Below are 20,442 nucleotides of genomic sequence, written 5' to 3'. Positions count from 1 at the left end.
GCTCACCGACGACTACACCGACAACGAAGAAGGGAGGTGCGCCGCGATCGGAATAGGAGGAGTGCTGGCTAGGCGTTTCCAAAATTAGGGGTGGCGTGAGAGCTGCAGGGTACTGTACCGGAGGGTAGTACCATGTCGAACTCTGTCGAGATTATACGTGAGCAGGATGGAAGATGGAGGCAAGCTGGTGTGGACCGGGAGATTCATAGATGGAACAAAGCGGGACTCGAGTAGTGCGACCTTGCGAGCGCCGACGTTGGCTATCAGTGAGGTCCTTCTTCCCGATCGAGCCGCTGCTGCAGCGTCGGTGATCTTCTAGCGTCGGAGGTGATGGTGCTGAAGATGGCCGGGACATGGGCACGCGCGACGACGCGACTGCGTTGGGAGATTTGACACTGAGTTGGGCTTTGGCTTCCATCTGAAGCTCGAGAGATACATAATCTTATCCTCTATTAAAGGATACGGGAAGCTCAGAAGCGGACCTGCTGTTTCAGTAATCCAATGCACCCCACTGCCGTGGTTCTACTTTCTTGGACTTTTCAGACGCTGATTCAAACAGCTCGTTCCACCTGATGAAAAGGATTGCAAACATACACTCAATTAGCTTGAAGGTTTTACTATGATCGGTTAATACAACACTTATTACATCAAGGTATTCTCTGAAAACACAGTGAGGAAGCTCAATACGCAACTCTGAAAACATAGTGAGGACATCTCAAAAAAAAAAAACATAGTGAGGAAGGAGCAATTTGCTCTGAATTTTTTTGTTGCATGCTACGTTGCTATCTGCTAATGTTGCTTTGCTATCCGCTAACAATGTAGACTGCTGCTGCTTTGGTGAGATGATGTCAGGGAAATTAAGAGCCATAGATAATTAGCTGTTTGTTTTAATTTTTCTTTTTACAATCTTGTTGATTAATTGCTAGGTGCGGGGATACATTATATCAAATGTATGTGTTTCAGAGGAAGTGTGAGATAGATTTTTGTAGTTATAGAAAATTCATATAAACATTGAAATTAGCCTAGGTATAATTGTCTAAAAATAAATACCGTATAATATATGTCGGAATCCGTAGCAACGCACGGGCAAATTTTCCTAGTTCGGAGAAAAAGGAGAAAGCGGGAGGACGGCTGAGGCGAATAAGGGCATGTACAATGATACCTAGTCAGCCGTCTATAATGGAAGCCACGTAGGAAATCTACTGACGTGGGGGAGAGAGAGAATGGAAATGAGGGGAGTCCGTCTGTTAACATATAGACGGTCTAATGCCGGGGAAATCGCTGCTTAACGACGGCATCATTGCCGTTGTACGAAGAGGCGTCGTGTATCGTGGGCTGATATGGTCGCTAACCAACCCTGCCCTTCCCGTGAGATTTACAGGTCGTTGCTGTACTAACGACAGCTAAATAAATGCCCTATTGTACAGGTCGTCTGCAAATATGTCTGTAGGTGACATGGAGAGCTGCTATAGACATAGGGATGTAAACGGATTGGATCGGATCGGATATTGCTCTTACCATATCCTTTACCATATTTTTGTAACGGATTCGGATCGGAGCGGATAATGGTCGGATGCGGATTCGGATGCGGATTATATCGGATTACGGATACGGAGCGGATTCGGACCGGACTCGGATCGGATGCGGATTATTAAGAAAATATACATATAAAAAAAATAGAAGTATCTATTTTTATGTAAAATATGTTTGTAATTATAGACTATAGCTAAATGTACACACTTGTTCGTACAACAAAGCAAATTGCGTGCTAATAGAATACATAGTTTGGCCGATGAACTAACTATATTATCTAAATATTTATGGTTGGGCTAGTTTTTTCGGATTATCCTCTTTGTGGACTCGCTGGATAATCCGCAAAAAATGGCGGATAATCCGTATCCGTCGGATAGTATCAATACCATATCCTCTACCGTATCCGTCGGATATCCGCTTGATCACTATCCGCATCCGTATCCATATCCGGCGGATTTCTAAAAATGCATACCATATCCTCAAAAACGGATACGGATACGGATTCGGAGCGGAAATTATCCGTACCATTTACATCCCTATATAGACACCATGCGTCTATACTAATGTACATGCCCTAATGCCCGTCCGGATGTTAAAAAACGGCTGCCTCGTCGAGGACGACTGGAGATGCTCTAACGAAGCGAGAGAACCACCGTTCAGTAACTTCTCGATCCCCACGATATACGCCTAGACTTCTCCGCTTTTGTTCCGCCTTCCTCTAATCCTCAATTGTTTCCCTTCTAAATCGTTGAATCTGATGGCATTGTGGTCTTGGCGTCTTGGCGAATGGACTGTGGCGATCATTGAGACCTAAGGGCCGAGATGCTGAGGCTGCCGCTCTGCCCGGAATTGGCTGACGATCACCTCAGGCATTCAGGCGGACCTCGGGTTGGAAATCGCCAGTCGGGCATGGCCTCCTTCGGCTTCAGCGATCAGACCACGAACTGGTCGAGATTGGCCATCGTCTCGTCATCCGTCGAGTCGTCGAAGAGTCCAGGACGAGGTACCTATCCCCTTTTATTTGTATACAAGTTTTGCATTCTTTCGCTTCTAATTTTCAGAATATTACTCTAGTTTAAATCCGGAATTCTGTTATATGTGATGACTACAAGGATATAATTTGTTTGATCCGAAAGCACTATTACTACTTTGGTCATGAGCAAATAGCTAGTTTATTTGGATCAGAAATTGTTCTATGTATTGTGATCTATTTCACTTGCAGGAATACGAGCAATAGGAAAAGGAGATTTTCTTTCTCGAAAAATTATTATGGGAGTGTCTAATCATCATCTAGATGAAAATGCAATTGGCTCCAAGTCAGATTTAGTACTACTCATTCATCTGTTCAGTCCCCCTCTTTCCCCTAAAGACTACCTCATACCGTTCTGTCCGGGAAGCCCAGAAACAAACAATTCAGTTCGGTCAGTCTGATTTTTCCTGGTTTTTTTTTTGCATTAAGCCCATAATTTGTTTTTTTTTTTTGAGCAAAAACCTCCGCCTTTATTAAACCCGAACAGGAATACAAAGGCCCTCAGGCGGATCTACAAACCAAACTCTACGACCAAACTCTTCAAAAACTGCACTACGCGCAAGATTGTGCGCCTCTTTATTTGAAACTCTACGTTCAAAACTAAAAGAAAGCTCGTCGAACTCAGACCGAGCTGCCAAAACCTCCTTGATGACATGTGCATACCTGCCCAGCGATCGCTCCTCCAGGCTTCGCACCACATTCTGGCAATCTGTCGCCACCCTGATCCTGTGCAGGTTCAAATCTCTTGCCAGTTCGACAGCTTCCCGGCAAGCTAAGGCCTCGAGGGTCTCCGCATCAGTACGACCTTTGAATATTGTCGCCGATGCTCCAAGAAATTCTCCAAGATCATTCCTGGCTACTGCGGCCGCCGCTCCCCTGATGGAGTTCTTCCCTACCGCTGCATCGACGTTGATTTTCGCCATGCCGCTCGGTGGCGGGATCCATCCTCCATTGGTTGGCACAAGCCTGGCCGGTGCTTGTTTCTTCTTCTCCTGCTCACTAAGGTTGTACATCAGCCTTTTTGAACTGGGCTTTGGTACATAAGCAGTGGCGAAAAAGTAGCCCATAATTTGGACATGAGCCTTTGCTCAGGCTTTCACAACGCTAATTCGATTTCCGTTGGCCTGGTCTACCAGCTGACTCCACATCACCATCTCCCTCTTCTTCATCCTCCCCACGCAAAAGCAGCCTGGCGTCCAGCTGCGATGGGCACCACACATGACATCAGAAAAAAGAGAGGAACAAAAGAGATCCGGCAAGAAACAAGACCGATCCACATCCAAGATGGACGAGAATGAAATCTACAGCACAATGAAGAAGGCAGAAGCATCTTGGCAAACCTTTGTACCTCATAACCTCTCAGGACACGAATGTCACCACTTCTCCCACTCGCCCAAGTGCTTCCCAGAACCTCTTTTTGTTTCTTTTCTTGATCAATCGTGTACATCTACCCCAAAAATTGGCTTGGATCTGCAAAGTAAATGCTCGATGGTATTAGCAATTAGTGAAACCACCAAATCCTTTGGTGTACAGGAACATCCCTACGCTAGGCATGTTTATTCTCATATGTACGTCTTGAAATTTAAGAAAAATTCAAAAGGTATGCCACCTGGTGGCTATGGGGTAAAACTACAATGGATGCTATTATGTCATCACCAGCCTTACTATGCCGCTACCACCAATCGGTTTCTGTAGCTATGTTTGCCACATGATCATGATAAGACTATATAGAAAATAAACTAGGAAGTAGGAAACTGATACAACAGTACTGACTAACTAGGAAAAACTGAATAAACGAATAATGAGTGACAGAATATGGGTGACACATATTTAGAGAGATAACTATATATAGGTTCTCAACATCTGTCAAAACGCCAAAATTAGCAGAAACAACAGTGAATAAAAGTTAGGGAAATTATGCCTGCAGGAGCGGAGGACGTATACCTACTTGAACCTCCCTACTGGATGCTATTATGTCACCAGCCTTACTATGCTGCTGCCACCGATCGGTTTCTGTGACTCTATCTAGAGTATAAGAATGAGATACTAAAATAGTAAGAGACATGCAATGAGAAGAATAGTACCAGGGGGTTAGCATTCCATGACTAAGAAACTAAAACTGGAACCGAGAAGAATGATGAAGCACACAATACAGAAACCTATCTTATTTATGAATTAGCTCTGGAAACTAAATCAATGCAATGAGAACAGAAAAGAAGACAAGGTCACTGAAAAAACAATGAGATAGAAAAAGAACAAGAAAGCATCGGATAAAGAGGTACCTTGATGAGGAGTGCAGCGCATGTTGTTTGCGCCTGATTCATGCCGAACAACGGAGATGGGCGACTAGGGCCGTAGGTTGGAGTGGATCTGTACAGTGAGGAAATACATGGGCTCCAAAGAATAAAAAAATGACATAGTAGATATTAAGAAGAAAAAAAGTGCCAGGGGGTTCGAAAAAAGAAAGGAGTAATACACTTAGAAAAAAATTCGGCCACTTACCCCAGAAGGATCTCACGGCTCTAAAAAAGCCATCGACATGGACAGAAGCACAACCAGGAAACTGAGAGAATAAAAAGACAGGCAATGAGAAAGAATAGTACAATGGGGTTAGGATTTCAAGACTGAGAAACTAAAACTGGAACCGGGAGGAATGATGTAGCACACAGTACTGAAACCTATCTTATTAAGTTGAGCAAAATAGGAACTGAGAGATAGAGAACACTGAGCAAAATATTTAATCATGATATGCTTGTATAGTACCAAGACAGAGAGGATATGCTTGTATAGTACTAAAAAGAGAAATGAATGTGAAAATGCTTTATTTTGGCACTGCTCTTGGGATCATCTAAAACCACTGACCTCAAGTTCCTTGACATATTTCCCCGCTTGCCTTCTCACAGCATAGTACCACAAAGAATGAAGAGACTAAGAAATGAGCGAAACTAATCCCGCCTTGAATGCAGGATCTTTTGTGGGTTAATTAGCGGGACTGATGTCAGCAAACTTAACACTAATATTATCTTCCAAAATGGACCAACCAACCGAAGCTGGGCACCCATCCACACAAAAATTTCACAGGACGCTCCTGATACAGACCTGCAAAGTGATCAGATCATAACAAAAACAACCAAACAAGCCTAAAAACCTCGCTCTGAAGTACATACACACCGAATAAAACCTGACAAAGGCTTCGAACAGCTACCATACCATCTGAGAAAAAGGACGGAGACCAGGACCAGGCCAACCGACGATAATCCAGCTGAAGTACCTGGCCAGTGACCAAAGAGACACTGCCAAATATGGAGAAATAGAAGGAGCATAATCTACATTCTGCAAGTAAGATCGATGTCCAGCTTAAGATCAACAGGCAACAACGATAAGGATGCAACACCATGAAAAAGAAGAAGAGCAATATACTCAGAAGATTACCGACCGCTTACCCAGAAGGATCTCACGCCTCAAAGCATTGACATGAACAGAAGCACAACGAGGAAACTAAGAGAAGGACCTAAACATAATTAAGAAAAATAGTTTAGACTGATAGACTGATGAAACTAAACCGAAGAAATGAGATTGAGCACATATAAACTGAGAGACTGAGAAAATAAAAATGAAAACAGAGATAAATCTTGAAACTGAAGAATGACACTGATACTAAACTGAAGAATGACACTGATAAGAGATTAAGACTGAAAAAACAAACTGAAGAAATAAGAGATAAACTAAGAATTTAGAAGACTAAGAAAAATCTTGAAACTAAAGAATCCCACTGATACAAAACTGAAGAATGACACTGATAAGAGAGTGAGACTGAGACTGAGACTAAGACTGAGAGAGAAAATATAGACAGAACATTGATAAGGACTGAGAGGAGTGACTGAGCAAAGCGAGTCGCCATCAAGCTTCGAGAGAGTGAGCTAAAGAATGAGAAAATACTGAGAGAGTGAGATAACAAACTGAGCATAATAAGAAAATCAGAGAAAGGAGGAGAGAGAAAATATAGACTGAATATTGATAAGGACCGAGAGAAGGAGTGAGTGAGCAAAGCTGGTCACCATCAAGCTTCGAGAGAGTGAGCTAAATAATGAGAAAATAATGAGAGAGTGAGCTAAATAATGAACACTGACGGAGGAAGGGAGGGACTGAAAAATATAAGATATCTTAGTCATCTAACCAGTACTGACAAAAAGAAGATATCTAATGAATGACTGACACTGAAAAATAACAGACAGAGAAAAATAATGATGAAAACTGAGGAGAAAAGAGAAACAAAGTTGATTGAAGATCAATGAACACCTGTTTTATCTGGGTTCGCATATTTCTTGTGTAATTGCTGATTTTAAAAAACTCATTTCTACTGCAGGATTCAGGGATGTACTCTCACGAATTGCATAAAACAATTGATGTCCAGGATGACTTATTAAATCAGGTATGCATACAAAAACAATAGGTGATAATTAAATTCTCATACATAAGTATGCAACAAGAAAAATCCATAATTCATATAATCTTTATGGCAGGAAGGATTCACATACACAGGCTTCCTTCTTGGTATTGTTAGAATTTTAAAACCATGGAAAATGAAGGGAAATACCTCCTTGCTGAAAAACTCAAACAATGCATCATCTAAAATTCTCTTCCTCCTTGAATTGACAATAACCTATGTAATTAAGTAACTTCAAGATCAAGATCTATTAACTGATACAACATGACCATATTAACATATAACATGCTACATCAAAAATTAAAAATGACCTGAATTTGTGTAGAAACATGCACCTGACATTACACATATATTTAGTGAAACAAAAGAAACTCTAAAACACACTCATAAAAGCTAGCACACTTAAAAATGAACAACTTGTTTTAGTACCCTGCGTAGAGGCGTGTGATTTCAACACTATTCCTGGGGGTTTCATGGTGATCAAAAACTTCAGTGATGGAATGAAAAAGATGGGTCGAATTAACACCCTTGCAAAAAAACTAAACACACTGAAAAAATGCCAATCTAAGAATTAAGAAAATCAATTAAGTTCATTACTAAAGCCTTGCAGACTGTGTAATGATACGATTAGGATTAAAGGCTTGTAACACGCTAATGTTAACCAATATGCTGTGGGAGAGCTACAAAAGGAGGCTCCAGCAGACAAGCATCAACAGAATTTAAAATGTAACGTCGACATGCTAAAAAAAGTGTTGATTCATTGTATTGGTAATGCAAGCATAACACATACACACGAGGCCACATACATCACCAAATTTCTGTGGTTGTTGTCCTAAATTAGGAGGAAGCAACCAAAACTGTCATACCTCCTCTAACGATCTATTCAGAGACGGATCTAGAGGACACGCAGACGAGAATCGCCTCAAATCAACTAAGAACAACTAAAATACAAACAGATCCGTGCACAGAAATCATACACGCCTTGCTAGTACAAAAATGAGCACAAAATGATGGGTAATAAGAAAAGGGAATCAGCAACAAAGAAACCATACCCATCCCGACAGCCTCCATGGCATCCTCGAAACGCAGGTCGCTCGCTGGGAGCTTCCCCATGGAGGAAACCATCTCCTCTGCCTCCACGGCGAACCATTATCTGCAGGAGAAACAACAGGGACTCCTCCCGGCGCTTCCCTCCGGAAAGCCTTCCCCGAATCAAATCCACAGTTGTAAAAAGACACATAAATCAGCCGGCGACAGACCAAGTACCGCCCTCAAATCCCTCCTCGTCTCCAACTTTCTATCCACTAAAACACAGAGAAGGGGGAGAAGAGGGGAGATTCGCGCGATAAACGACCACACTCCTACCAGCACCGACCTCTGAAGCCTCCACCCCCCGCCGATTCAACCACCGCCGCCGAGAACACGAGAGTATGCCAGCGAGAGGCCAACACCGCACTCCGACTCTACTCCTCGTCTCTGCCTTTCTCCGCTTAGCACGGACCCCGAAATTCAAACCGAGAAAAAACTGGACAAAAACCGGTCAAAAAAACCGGACTCAACGTGGAGGAACAGCTTAGAAGCGACGAGGGGAGGAGAGAGAATCGCTGCGACGAGATTCCCGCCAGGGAATGAAGGAACGGTCACGGATCTGACTTGAAGCGAATTGGAATTTCATCTAGCTGAAAAATAGGAACGGTGATTATTTGTATCATCTTTCTTATGGCAATAGCATTTTATTGTCAGGTCTAGAGTTCTGCAAATGGACAAATTCGTCAAGAAGTGGCAGTCAAATTCAAATGTTGCAGCAGATCAGCTGAAAATGAGGTGCAAACTCCTGTTGATGCTAGAGCTCCTTTGGAAAGGGTGTTACTTAATAGCAATGCAAGGTCACGCCCAACCAAAGAAAATGAAGTAGTTGATCTATCAAAACTTTCAGCAGATCCTGCAAAACGAGAGCCTATTTCCCGATACAAGACAGCCAAAGTTCGTGATGATGTCCGGAGAACTTACCTACAGAAAGGCCCATTCCAACCTGTAAGCCATGATTTCCCCAAACAGATTTCAGCAGAGGATTATGCGTCGTTTTAATGAAGATTGGTTCAACACATACAAGCCTTGGCTAGAGTATAGTATAAAGGAAGATTAGGCATTTTGTCTATGTTGCTACTTGTTTCAAAATGAAAGGCTAAGCAGCTGGATGTTATATCTTCAGACCTGCAGTCTCACTTGACAAGTGTAAGCTTCTAAATAGTTTTCCAGCAAATGCTTTACCAAAGTGTTGTACTCTGTTATGGATAACGAGTATTATTACTTTTTTTCTGTAGTTAGAATCACCACTTGATTATTCTGATATGAATGACTATTCTAGCCTGGGAGGTCTGTCCTCACTGAAAGAAGCAGGTATGTAATATTCCCATTTTGCTTGTCCTTTGGGATATTTGTGTTGATGTTGGTTTACAGCCTGTCAAATATGACATGCTATTTTTTATGTCTTCAGTTGTTCTTACGCTCAAAATGGATAAAGGTGGACAAGAAGTGCTCTTTTTAAGCTATGCAAGAGGTTGCAGTGGCCAATGCCAGAATTCGAATTTGTGGAACAACGGTTTAGGTATGTCCTGGAATACAAAGATATATATCACCTCTAGAAATGAAGGAATATTTTATTTCACTAACGTTAGCAATGCTAATATTTTCTATATTCAACAAATTAAGCTGTGAATGTGCTAATTTTTCTGTATGGGTTGCTGCAACAGGACTCCTATTGTTCTTGACGGGGAAACCACAACGAACTTCAATAGCTTCGTTTCAACCATCACCTTACACGTACCTGATGTAACAGTCATTGAATTTTTGCCGCCCCACTGAAATGCCAAAAATGCCGTGGCGGCAGGCTAGCCAGGCGACACGTGAAGGGTGCCGCCGTGGCCTGTGGCGGCAAGGCCTGCCGCCATGGCCTGTGGCGGCACGTCGCCGTCCCGTGGTCGCCGTCCGCCGTCCGTCAGCTCCGTCGAACCCTGGTGGGCCCTGCCGCCACAGAGGGCCTTGCCGGGGGACAAACGCAGCAGCATGGCACTGATTCCCACGTTTGGCTTTTCAGATGATTGCTTCGCTTTTTTGTTGATTGCATCCATTTCCCGCCTAATTCTCCCGCTTGATCTGTCCAGTTCTCTATAAATATAGGCGTCGATGTTATTTGGTACACAAGTCACAAGTCTGTTATACCTTAGCCAGCATGAGTGTGCCTTGCTCGGACCAGGATTTTAGGCCGATGAGGGGAAGAATGCAAGCTTGCCACCGGGGGTTAGAGCAGAGAGGTGTTGGTGCGGCCGCCTTGCGAAGGTGAAGGAGGTGGTGGATTTTTCTGATAAGTTCGGCATGAAATATTTCATGTGCGCTTATTAGGATCATGATCCACCCGCACGAACAAGTTCATCGTCCTCGAGGCTTGCGGTATGTTCTAAAAGCATGATGAAAAATCCTGGAGGCCTGCGGTATGTTTCATTAATTTTCGTTTATTAACTGTCTTATTTTTGTTGCAGTTTCCCTCGCCCCTTTGCAACTGGTTTCACTGGATAGACCAGGAGCAGCCGGATTGGGCGCGCCGTGAGGTGGAAGAAAAACAACGGCGTGCGTGGGCAAGGTTCCATGAGGAGGAGCGTAGGGAAAAGGCCATTGCTAATGATAAAGCAGTGAGAGAGAGAGAGAGACAGATATAGAAATTAAGGGCGGAGCAAGCTCGAAATCGTGAGATAAATCAGAAGCGGATGGATGATGAGGCTGCAAGTAGGTATGCGGAGGAAGAAATGCGCTAGAAGGCCCGTGAAGCGGAAAGGAAGAGATTAAGGGAAAGGGCTGCTGAGGCGCAGGCAGCAGAAGAACGCGGCGACAAGACTGGAAAATGGCCACGCTGGACGCAGGGAAAATAGAGTGATCTGTTGTAGCAACTACATATGTTAATTTCTGTCTTAAATTTCGTTGTAGTGATTAGCCGTATTTTGATTTAAGTTATATCTCCATCTTTATTTCGTCAGATGTTTTAATAATAAATGTTGATTCCCGGAAAAAGTTCGCGCCTAAATTTTTCCGCCTAAAGTTCCCGCCTTATTTTTCCCGCCAAAATATGTCTCATACTTAGGTCATACATAGATAGAAATAATAATAGTATGTAACAGTTCTAAACATATCACGCTTGTCGACGACGGCGTGGTACTCTCTGCTTAGCACCAGAAGGCGACAAACGACGTGGTGGACGATGTTGGCGCAAACCTCGGCCATACTCTTTGTCCTCATCATCGGTGCTGGCATCATTGTTCTGTGGTGGAGTTTGTAGTAACGTGCTGAGATTGAGATTGTGTCGCTGGAGGAATTAAACTTTCTTGTCCGCTCATTATGTCAGCAGCAAAGAATTGATGAAATATCCCTTGATTGTCAGATCGACTAGAAGATCCGGTATAATATTCTTGCTGCATATGCTCACGACCCTATGGTGGGCCATATTGTGGTCGAAAACAGCTATCATGTTGGGCCAAGCAGGATCAAAAGATTGCTCCGTAAAAATATGAGTTATCAGTAATAGGCATCAATATTTTTCATGGGAGAAATTATATATTAAAATTGAAGGAACCTGTGGAGGAGGCATATTGTAGCCGAGTCCAGCTTCCATCTCTGACCAGTTAGGTTCAAAAGATTGCTGCGTATGAAAAAGGTTCGTAAATAATAGGCGTATTTTTATTTTGTGTAAGTTAATATCTGTAAAATATGAACATACGCGAGTGGTGTTGTCGATGTTTGAAGTCTCCCCTTGGGTGTATGAATATCGTTCCCCGAACGGATTAGTAGAGAAAATATTCTCCTCCTATTTGTAGTGGATATTTTTGTAAATCTTGTACAAGAACATACGACCATTTATAATTTTAGATGTATCTGATAATACCTGTGTGCCACCATGTGGTGGAGATATGCGTGCTGATTGTGAGCGGTCAAATAAAGATGAGTCGCCGCGTGCATATGATGGATTTCGCGTAGGAGGTTGGCTCGTACGCGTCATGCTGCTCGTACGCGCCATACTGGATCTGGACGATGGTGCCTCCGGCATATCGTAAGCTTGTGTAATAACATCATCATCTTGAGCGCAACCAAATCTTTTAAGCCCGTTCATGGCCGTATCAAAAATACGCCTAATCAGGAAATTTTTTCCTTCAGGGTTATTCACGTTTCGCAGCCGCAAAGCATCGGATGCAGACCGGGCGATCTCCCTATATTCACGTATCTGAAAATAGAGAATTCAAAGTACAAGAAAATGTTGTGAATATTTATTTTAATTGCAATAAACTAATATTTGTAAAAAAATGCAAGTACCGAGGTTTCGCGATGGTATGCTGTTGTATGTCCGTTCAGTCCCTAGAACCAGCTGCTCGGCCTGTGTGTAATCTGTCGTCCTCTCTGGTGGAGGACCGATGAGCAAAGTCCTTGTGTTACTGCGATACCACTGATTGTAGTGGTCATATGTTGCGTCATTATATGGTCTACGAATGTAAGAAATAATTATCGATAGCACATGTATGAAAATAATCGAACCAATTTAATACACAACGTACCTATGTTCCTGCACTATATCGGATTCCGCATTATTAATCCACAGCTCTATCCACTGTCTATTACGACTGCTCCAGTCAGCACAATTCAATCCTTTGTTATCTTGCCTGAAATGAAATAAAATATTTAATTACGAAGATGTAAGTCAAAAGTATAATGCAATACATTTTGTAGCGAAATGAGCGCACTTACATGTGAACTAGATCGTCAAGTCGCCTCGGTACTGGTGGTGGACCAAACTGTCGCATGACACGCTCTGGGTTATATGTCTCAACCATCCAAAAAAATAGGAGGTTGCAGCATGTCAACCACAAGCCGGAGCTTGTACACATATCAGGTGTAGGTGGATGAGCACCCCACACGGCGACATTTTCCGTCCATGGGTTCCATCTGATCATGTGATCCTCTAGCCCCTCAAACTCCTGGTGGTATTCCGGGTAACAACCGTGTACCATATTTGTTGACCACCTTTTTTTAGCAGGTACCCAACGAGCTCCAAATGTCAGAGGGGCATGTATAGCCTGGTCAAAATCGTATGGGTGTATTATGTTGGATAGGTGGGGACGTTCAACAGGAAGGTACTCCCATGACCATAGCTGAAGAAACTCATAACTGACGGCAAGTATGTGGCCCTTATATTTTTTCTGGGTGGCGTGACATGACCCCCTATATGTATGAGCAAGCATGGCTGAACCAAAGCTGTATACGGGCCTGAGAGGTAAGGGGTCTTCTACTATCTCTTGGGCAATTTTAATACAACAAATCATGAGTACAAATAATTATAAATTTATTACAACAAATCATGAGTACAAATAATCATAAATTTATTACAACACATCATGAGTACAACTAATTTTAAATTTATTACAACACATTAACAAATTACATCAAGCCGGGTTGTTGTTGCCACGGTAAGGGCATTCCCTTCGCGCATGACCGAGACATCTGCAAACGCGACAATATGACGACGAGATTGGCGTCGACCCTTCGCGGTCCTCTTCAACGCGGGTCCGGAACCCATATGGTGGATTTATCCGGCCATACATCCCTATAGTGCTGCCCAATGCCCCATGTTCAAAACTCACCGTTCCATGTGTGCAGTAGGTTGTAGGAGTTGAAGTACGAAGATATGTAGGTATCCACGCTGATGTTCTCTGCTGAAGCAGCCTTGAGGACATGACTACAGGGGTATCCCAAAAGTTTTGGCTTGTTACAATTGCACTCACACGAGCTAGGTCCGAGGGTGACAGCATGCTTTATTGAGCCTGTGGTGACCTCTCACATACTTGGCGTGTACATGTATTTCCCACTTATTCCTAAGTGCATCAATTTGACGGAAATCATGGCTTTGTGATTTTTTTGCTTTCTCGTCGAGCGACACTCGCTGCATCTTTTCAGACCATGGCTTGTTCATTGCGTCCCGAGCGTTGGCAACCTGGACTCTGTCTGCAAAGTACGACAAAGTCCGGTTCCAAGTTTCATTAATCAGCACCGTGATAGGGAGGGCGCGCACACCTTTCAGCACGCCATTGTACACCTCTGACATGTTGGTGGTCATTATGCCGTACCGAGCCCCAGAGTCGTAAGCAAGCGCCCACTTGCTAAAATCGGGGCAACTCTCGGCAATCCACGTAGACAAATTAACTGTCATGGTATGACTCCTCCGATCTTTTCTCTGTGGCAACGCAGCTTTCTCAATTTCGGCATTGATTCCTCTCCAAATTGCATTCATCTTCTCTGCTGTCTTCTGCATGCACATTCTCTTGAACAGCTTGAACCAATCCTTGTTCTTGAACTTTGAGTAAAAATTGGCTGCCAAATGCCGCATGCACCACCTTGTCTCTAGATCGGGCCACCCCCATTCAGGATCTTGTGCCACCTTCATAAATTCGAGCATGCTCAATAGCCTCGTTTTGCGATCAGAGATGATGCAAACATCGGGGCGATTTCCGACAACTGAAATCTTCAAGCAGCACAGGAACCAGAACCAGCTATCATTATTCTCGCTCTCCACCAATGCGTATGCAATAGGAAGGAGTTGATTGTTTGCATCTACTGCGATCGCCAACATGAGTGTGCCCTTGTACTTTCCAGTGAGGAAGGTACCATCTATTGATAACACCGGACGACAGTGTTGGAATGCTTGTATAGCATGGGGGAATGCCCAGAATAAGTGGTCAAGTATTTCTTCATTTGGCTCCCTGGGGTGTTGACGTTGTCTCCTGAATACTTGAGTCCTGGGGTTACTTGGCGATATCTGATGGAGCATTCTGGGGGCTAGGTCATATGCTTGCTCATATGTGTCATACAGCCTCTGGAAAATCTCCTCCTTCGCACGCCTTGCCTTTCCAGAGCTGACATAGAAGCCAATCTGATCTTGTGCAGTCTCTTGCAGCGTCTTCACACTGACATTGATGTCTTTTTTTACCAACACTTGCATGATATGTGACACATATTTTGCAGTGATGTTCCGGTGGTTATCCAGAGCCCCAACCAGCTCGCAGGTATGTGGTTCTATTTTTGAGATATGCCAGGGCTGACATACCCCAGAGCTCTTTCGAGCGATCACTCTCCCCCTACATCCCTCATTCAATTTGACACATATCACTTTTAGCTGACTTGGATCAGACTGCTTCACTCTGTGCTGTCGAGATATGCCCAATGCATACCTCTTTATTGCCTGGTCAGCGGAGTCCTTGTCAGGTAAACTTTGTCCAACTAGCAGACTGTCCTCTCCTAGGCCTGGAATAGAGCAAAATTCATTGCTTATGGTCATGGTCTGTAAGAAGTAAGGGTCCATTGGACCTGGAACCGCCCTCCGGGAAGGACCAGCGCCTTCTTCGTCTGATGAGGATTCAGACGAACATGAACGAGCGTCATCATCCAACGCCTCATGCAATCCCTCCACGTGTTCGCTGATGTCGACGACCGCGGATCAATATCCTGGGCCAGCATTATGGTGGCTAGGCATCTGCTCCGATGGGCCGATGCTAGGAGCAGCGGTGATGGCAAGCTGCTCCGACGGGCCGGTACTAGGGCTTGCGGTGATGGACAGCTGCTCCTCTGCAGCGCTCCTACTGCTTCCGACATCATCACTAGCTAAAATAAACTTCACGTACACCATCGGCCGTCCGTACATTGCGGTGATGGACAACTGCTCCTTTGCAGCGCTCCTACTGCTTCCGACATCATCACTAGCTGAAATAAACTTCACATACACCATCGTCCGTCCGTACATTGCAGCACCAGGTGTGCTTGCAAACCTCATGTACGTACGCCAATTTGTATCATTTTTTACCTCCCGCAAACCCCAACGGGGAGGTCATGTCCTATCTACGCAGATAAGAGCCTCAACCGTCATCCTCATGCCATGCATCCCCTGACCAAATGGGACTCGAATGCATTTTCTTACATCCGCAAATGTTGTATTAACCATATCTATCACTGCAACTTCCATCGAGTCACAGTTCGAGAAATCCACCCCTCCAAATTCATCACGTACGACTTCCCCATAGAACACTACCAAATTTTCCATCGTACCTACCGCACAACCAGATTTTTAAAATAAAATTAGTAACATCCTACCTTAAATCATATTCATGTTTTAATAATTTCATTACATCAGATATTTTAACATGCCATTATGACTTTTTCAAAATGATTACTCATTTATTGTTAAAAAGGATTATTTTAACAATAAGAATTCGTTACATCACATATTTTAACATGGCGTTAAGACTTTATGAAAATAATTAATCCTTTTTTTACAAAAATAAACGACACAAGAATTCTTAAATAATACTGTTAAAATATTGTGACTCCATTTATACCTCAATTCTTTTTCACAGATGGGTGTACTCACTTCTTCAATAAATTAGTTGATTTCCTCATATGTTCAAATTTCGCTCATACATACAATAATATTACACTAGAGCAGCTATATGCTTCAACCCACCTAAATTCATCCATTTGCTCATATGTTAAAATTTCACCCATACATACAATAATATTACACTAGACTACGCAAATTCAATGTTGCATGTCTAATTAGTAAAGTAAGATATACTGCAGTAAACAACAAATGGTAACAAAATTTGTGCATATACGAATATAATCAAATATCTCACATAACTCACCTTCATGCACTTAATCATGGACTTAATCACTATCTATGCTAATTTTCCGTCTGCTCGTACGAGAGAAGAGAGAGAAGGAGAGTAGCTGCACGTGAGTGAGAACAATGCCCTGTGAGGAGTGAGCAGCTGCTGCTTTTAAAACATGCGGAGTCAGACTGGTGAAGCACTTTCGGTGGTATATTTCATGTATCAGTCGTTTCATGTCTGCACCAAATACATGTGAATCGGGCGAGTTACACCCATACATCATCGAAATTAGCTGCAATCCCTCCATTCACGCGCCACAGCCAAACGCATGGGAAATGATCACACACATTCAGCCAAAAACAGAGGAATCCAGCAGCACGCACTTTCACGCGCACAAACTTTCTCGCGAAGACTTTCGGCCAGAGACGTGCCGCCGTGGCCGGTGGCGGCATCCTGCCACGCCAGCATGCCGCCGCGGGCGCTGGCGGCAGGGCCCACCAGCTAACGGCGATGTCGACGGGAGGCCTTGGACGCGAACGTGCCGCCAGAGCTCACGGCGGTAGGGCGTGCCGCCACAGCCGGCGGCGGCACCCGCCACGCGTCGGCGGGCGAGCGTGCCGCCGCAGCAGTTTTGCCTTTTTCGCTGAGAGGTGATCTTTTTTGCCATTTCAACTGGTGCAGGTGGTTCTTTTTGACAAAAATTCACAGTCATTACACTTGAAGGCGTGCGGCCTACTGACAAAAAGGCTTCTCAGGATTCAGCATCGTTGATAATGCTCCACAAGCTTCAAGAGCTCGAGGTCTGTATATGTAAGACTTAGCAAAGCACCATGGATCCACTTTCCAGCTACTACTAATCAACCTGGGGATCTGATCTTCACTCCCATAGTAAATTATGTTAAAATTGTTTATGAAGAACTCCGTGGTAGTGCTATTTAACCTTGCATAGCCGTAGAAAGTATTACGTGGCCACTTGGGTTCCCTAGTTTCCGTAGTGTTGTGTTTGGAGGGATTGGAAGCTACATTTCTGTCTTCTAAAATTATATTATATGATTTAACTTACTGAAGAAAGAACATTTTGTGAAAGTTGATATTTGTTTGTATTTTCTTTTATGGGCAACAATATTGGTTTGAATTGAACCATATTTGGGGAAATTCTCTACCTTACTTATAAGGTACTGCAACATCCAATTAGAGTTTCAAGCTCAAATTTCTCATAGGTTCCTAACAGAACTGAGTGCCATCTTGTTAACTCCTTTATTAGAAGTCTACATGATAACTGATAAAATACCCCGTACCTGTTTGTTTCATGTGTATCTAATAAAATGACATAACGTTGGCTCCTGAAATTTCTCTACACTACACAAATGTCCCATCAAAACCCAATTATAACGTTGACAGTGGAAAACAAAAGAAACATGTCAGCCATTTCCCAAAAACCAAAACTACTCCAAAACACAGCAATTTACAGCACCACACCAGCTGCTGATTGCTACAACTAGTATATACAAAAGCATGACGACGGTCTCTTACCGCCGGCTGTGTCCAACAACCCATACATGGCCATCTTCTTCTTGTGCTCGTCGGCGCACAAGTAGTCCAGCGCCACCCGGTGACCGAGCCTTCGGCTGCTAGCGCCACCGGGAGTGCCGCCCTTGGTGTCTAGGCCATGGTGGTGGAGATGTATTTTCAACTAAGCACTGGAAAGGTTGGAATAACCTTAAGAGACTAGATACTCATGTTGGTGGTCCTTCGAGTTCTCATAACCAAAACATGAAGAGATGTGACGATCTAATGAACCAAAGCCAAGCCAATCCATTGAACCAGGCCGGGTGATACTTGATGGGGTTCCCATTTCAGTTCTCTTAAGAATATGATTGTTATGTTTCCCTCGGTAATTGAAGTTCTTCCTCAAACATAGGATGGGAAGATATGTTTACAATGGTTAATGATTTCTTCCTCAAACATGGTATTGAACTTCTAGATATGAATGTTATGCATATTCCTCGGGGATCAATATCAAAGCATAAAGCTCAAATTGATGGCATATCAAATAAGAATTACTATCAGCGTGTCATGTATGTTGTTATTGATCTATTGCGTGTGGAGTTAGATGGGTGGTTTAGTGAGAGCAGCACGACCTTGCCTACTTGGGATGGCTTGTTCGGATCCTTCTGATTCACTCTCTAACTTTGTGAAAGATAAAGTACTAGCAATGGCTCGGTTATATCCTGATGACTTTGAAAATGAAAGCAAGATGGAAGATCTTAGCATCCAACTTGACAACTTTATTGAAAACGTTCGTGATGATTCAAGACTCTCAAATTTGAAAGGTGTTAGTGAACTTTGTAGAAAACTAGTGGAGACAAAGAAGCATACTAGTTTTCCTCTAGTATTTCTTTTGGTGAAGCGCATTGATTCTGCCGGTCGCAACAACTACAGTTGAGAGAGCATTTTCCGCAATGAAAATTAGCAAGACTGATTTGCGGAATAGAATAAGCGATGATTTCTTATATCATTGTCTCACTACGTATGTTGATATTGATGTGTTCTTGTCTATTAGTATCGATGCTATTATGCATACCTATCAGGTAAGCATGACCGCAAAGGGGTTCTACCATAAAGTAACAAAGTGTGATCTTTTGTGCTCTCATTCCACAGTGTGTTCATGTTTATTTTGTCTACACAAATGTGTTCTTAATTTTTTTTCACATTATTTAAGCTTGACATCACAACTTTTTGATACTGGCTCCGCCGCGGCGGCCGAATAGGTTTTAGCGACGCGACCTGCCACGGCTAGCCGATTGCCCCCCTTTGCGACCAGAAACAGGAGACGCTCCAACACCTCCTGCTTCGATGCATAGTCACTCATGAGGCTTGGGCTTGGACGCTGATGCGGTGGGACAAGCTTGAGTGGATGCCCGATGTTGGCACTGAGATTGTGCACTGGTGGACCTCTCGTTTGCTCCAGGGTAGTACAGAGGGGCATGTGGCCAACGATAATCTTGGTCTTCAGGTGTGTATCTGGAGGCATCATAATTGACATAGTGTTCACTGGCGCCACCCCAGCAGCGGCGGCGGCCATTAGATGTAGGATCAGGGATCGGGGAGGAGTTCCATAGGTTCACTGATAGCTAGGCATTTTCGCTCGTAGCTAGGATATCCTAGCTACGCTTTTTCACTCGGAGTCCTTCGGATTCCCTGAGGCTCTTCCTTTTTCATGGCGGGATGGAGATTAGGCTTTCGCGTTGTAGGGGGGGGGGGGGATGGAGATTAGGCTTTCGCGTTGTTGGCGGTGATACTTGTGGCTGGGGCTTTTTTGCCCTCTCTTCTATGTGTAAAGCTGAGAATGGTTTTAAGTAAACCGGGTGTAATGGTTCGTTTCCTCACCGTGGGTTCATCTGGTTCGGGTGTAAATGGGCTGAGCTTCATAAAAGTTTGGTTCAGTTTGGTTTTTTCTACAAAATAGCTGGGTATGGTTAAGTTCGGGTCCGAATAGGTTTGGTTCCAAACAAGTCAAACCCACCGTTTACACCCGGTTGGAGAATCAGTTCCAGAGCTGCCGTTCCAGTCTCTTCCTTCCCGTGCGACCACAGGCGCCGCCTCCACAGCGCATGGTTCACTGGTGCAGCCTCTGCAATGGCCGCTGCCACTGCTCGTGCTCGGCTCGCCGGTGCAGCCTCTACGACTGTGGCCGCTGCTTCTTGCGCTCGGCTCGAGGACCACACGAACGG

The 20,442-nt window shown here is 43.8% G+C and overlaps 1 long non-coding RNA gene across 7 annotated transcripts; it reads right to left on the bottom strand.

Annotated features, from left to right (window-relative positions):
* Positions 1-3,013: 3,013 nt before the first annotated feature.
* On the bottom strand, positions 3,014-8,408 carry LOC124702801. 7 transcript variants are annotated; one of them, XR_007002686.1, is made up of 9 exons: positions 8,063-8,408; positions 6,007-7,226; positions 5,774-5,896; positions 5,426-5,662; positions 5,066-5,126; positions 4,846-4,933; positions 4,508-4,588; positions 3,912-4,033; positions 3,014-3,763 (listed from the first exon to the last, which is right to left on the bottom strand). It is a non-coding gene; the product is annotated as an uncharacterized LOC124702801 (long non-coding RNA). The 7 variants fall into 7 exon arrangements; XR_007002688.1 differs by having other exon boundaries at positions 6,007-6,074; XR_007002689.1 differs by lacking the exon at positions 8,063-8,408 and having other exon boundaries at positions 6,007-6,074; positions 7,161-8,051.
* Positions 8,409-20,442: the final 12,034 nt, after the last annotated feature.

This window comes from Lolium rigidum, chromosome 3 (assembly GCF_022539505.1).
Source record: "Lolium rigidum isolate FL_2022 chromosome 3, APGP_CSIRO_Lrig_0.1, whole genome shotgun sequence".
NCBI classification, from domain to species: domain Eukaryota; kingdom Viridiplantae; phylum Streptophyta; class Magnoliopsida; order Poales; family Poaceae; genus Lolium; species Lolium rigidum.
This window is presented reverse-complemented; position numbering and strand designations above follow the sequence as displayed.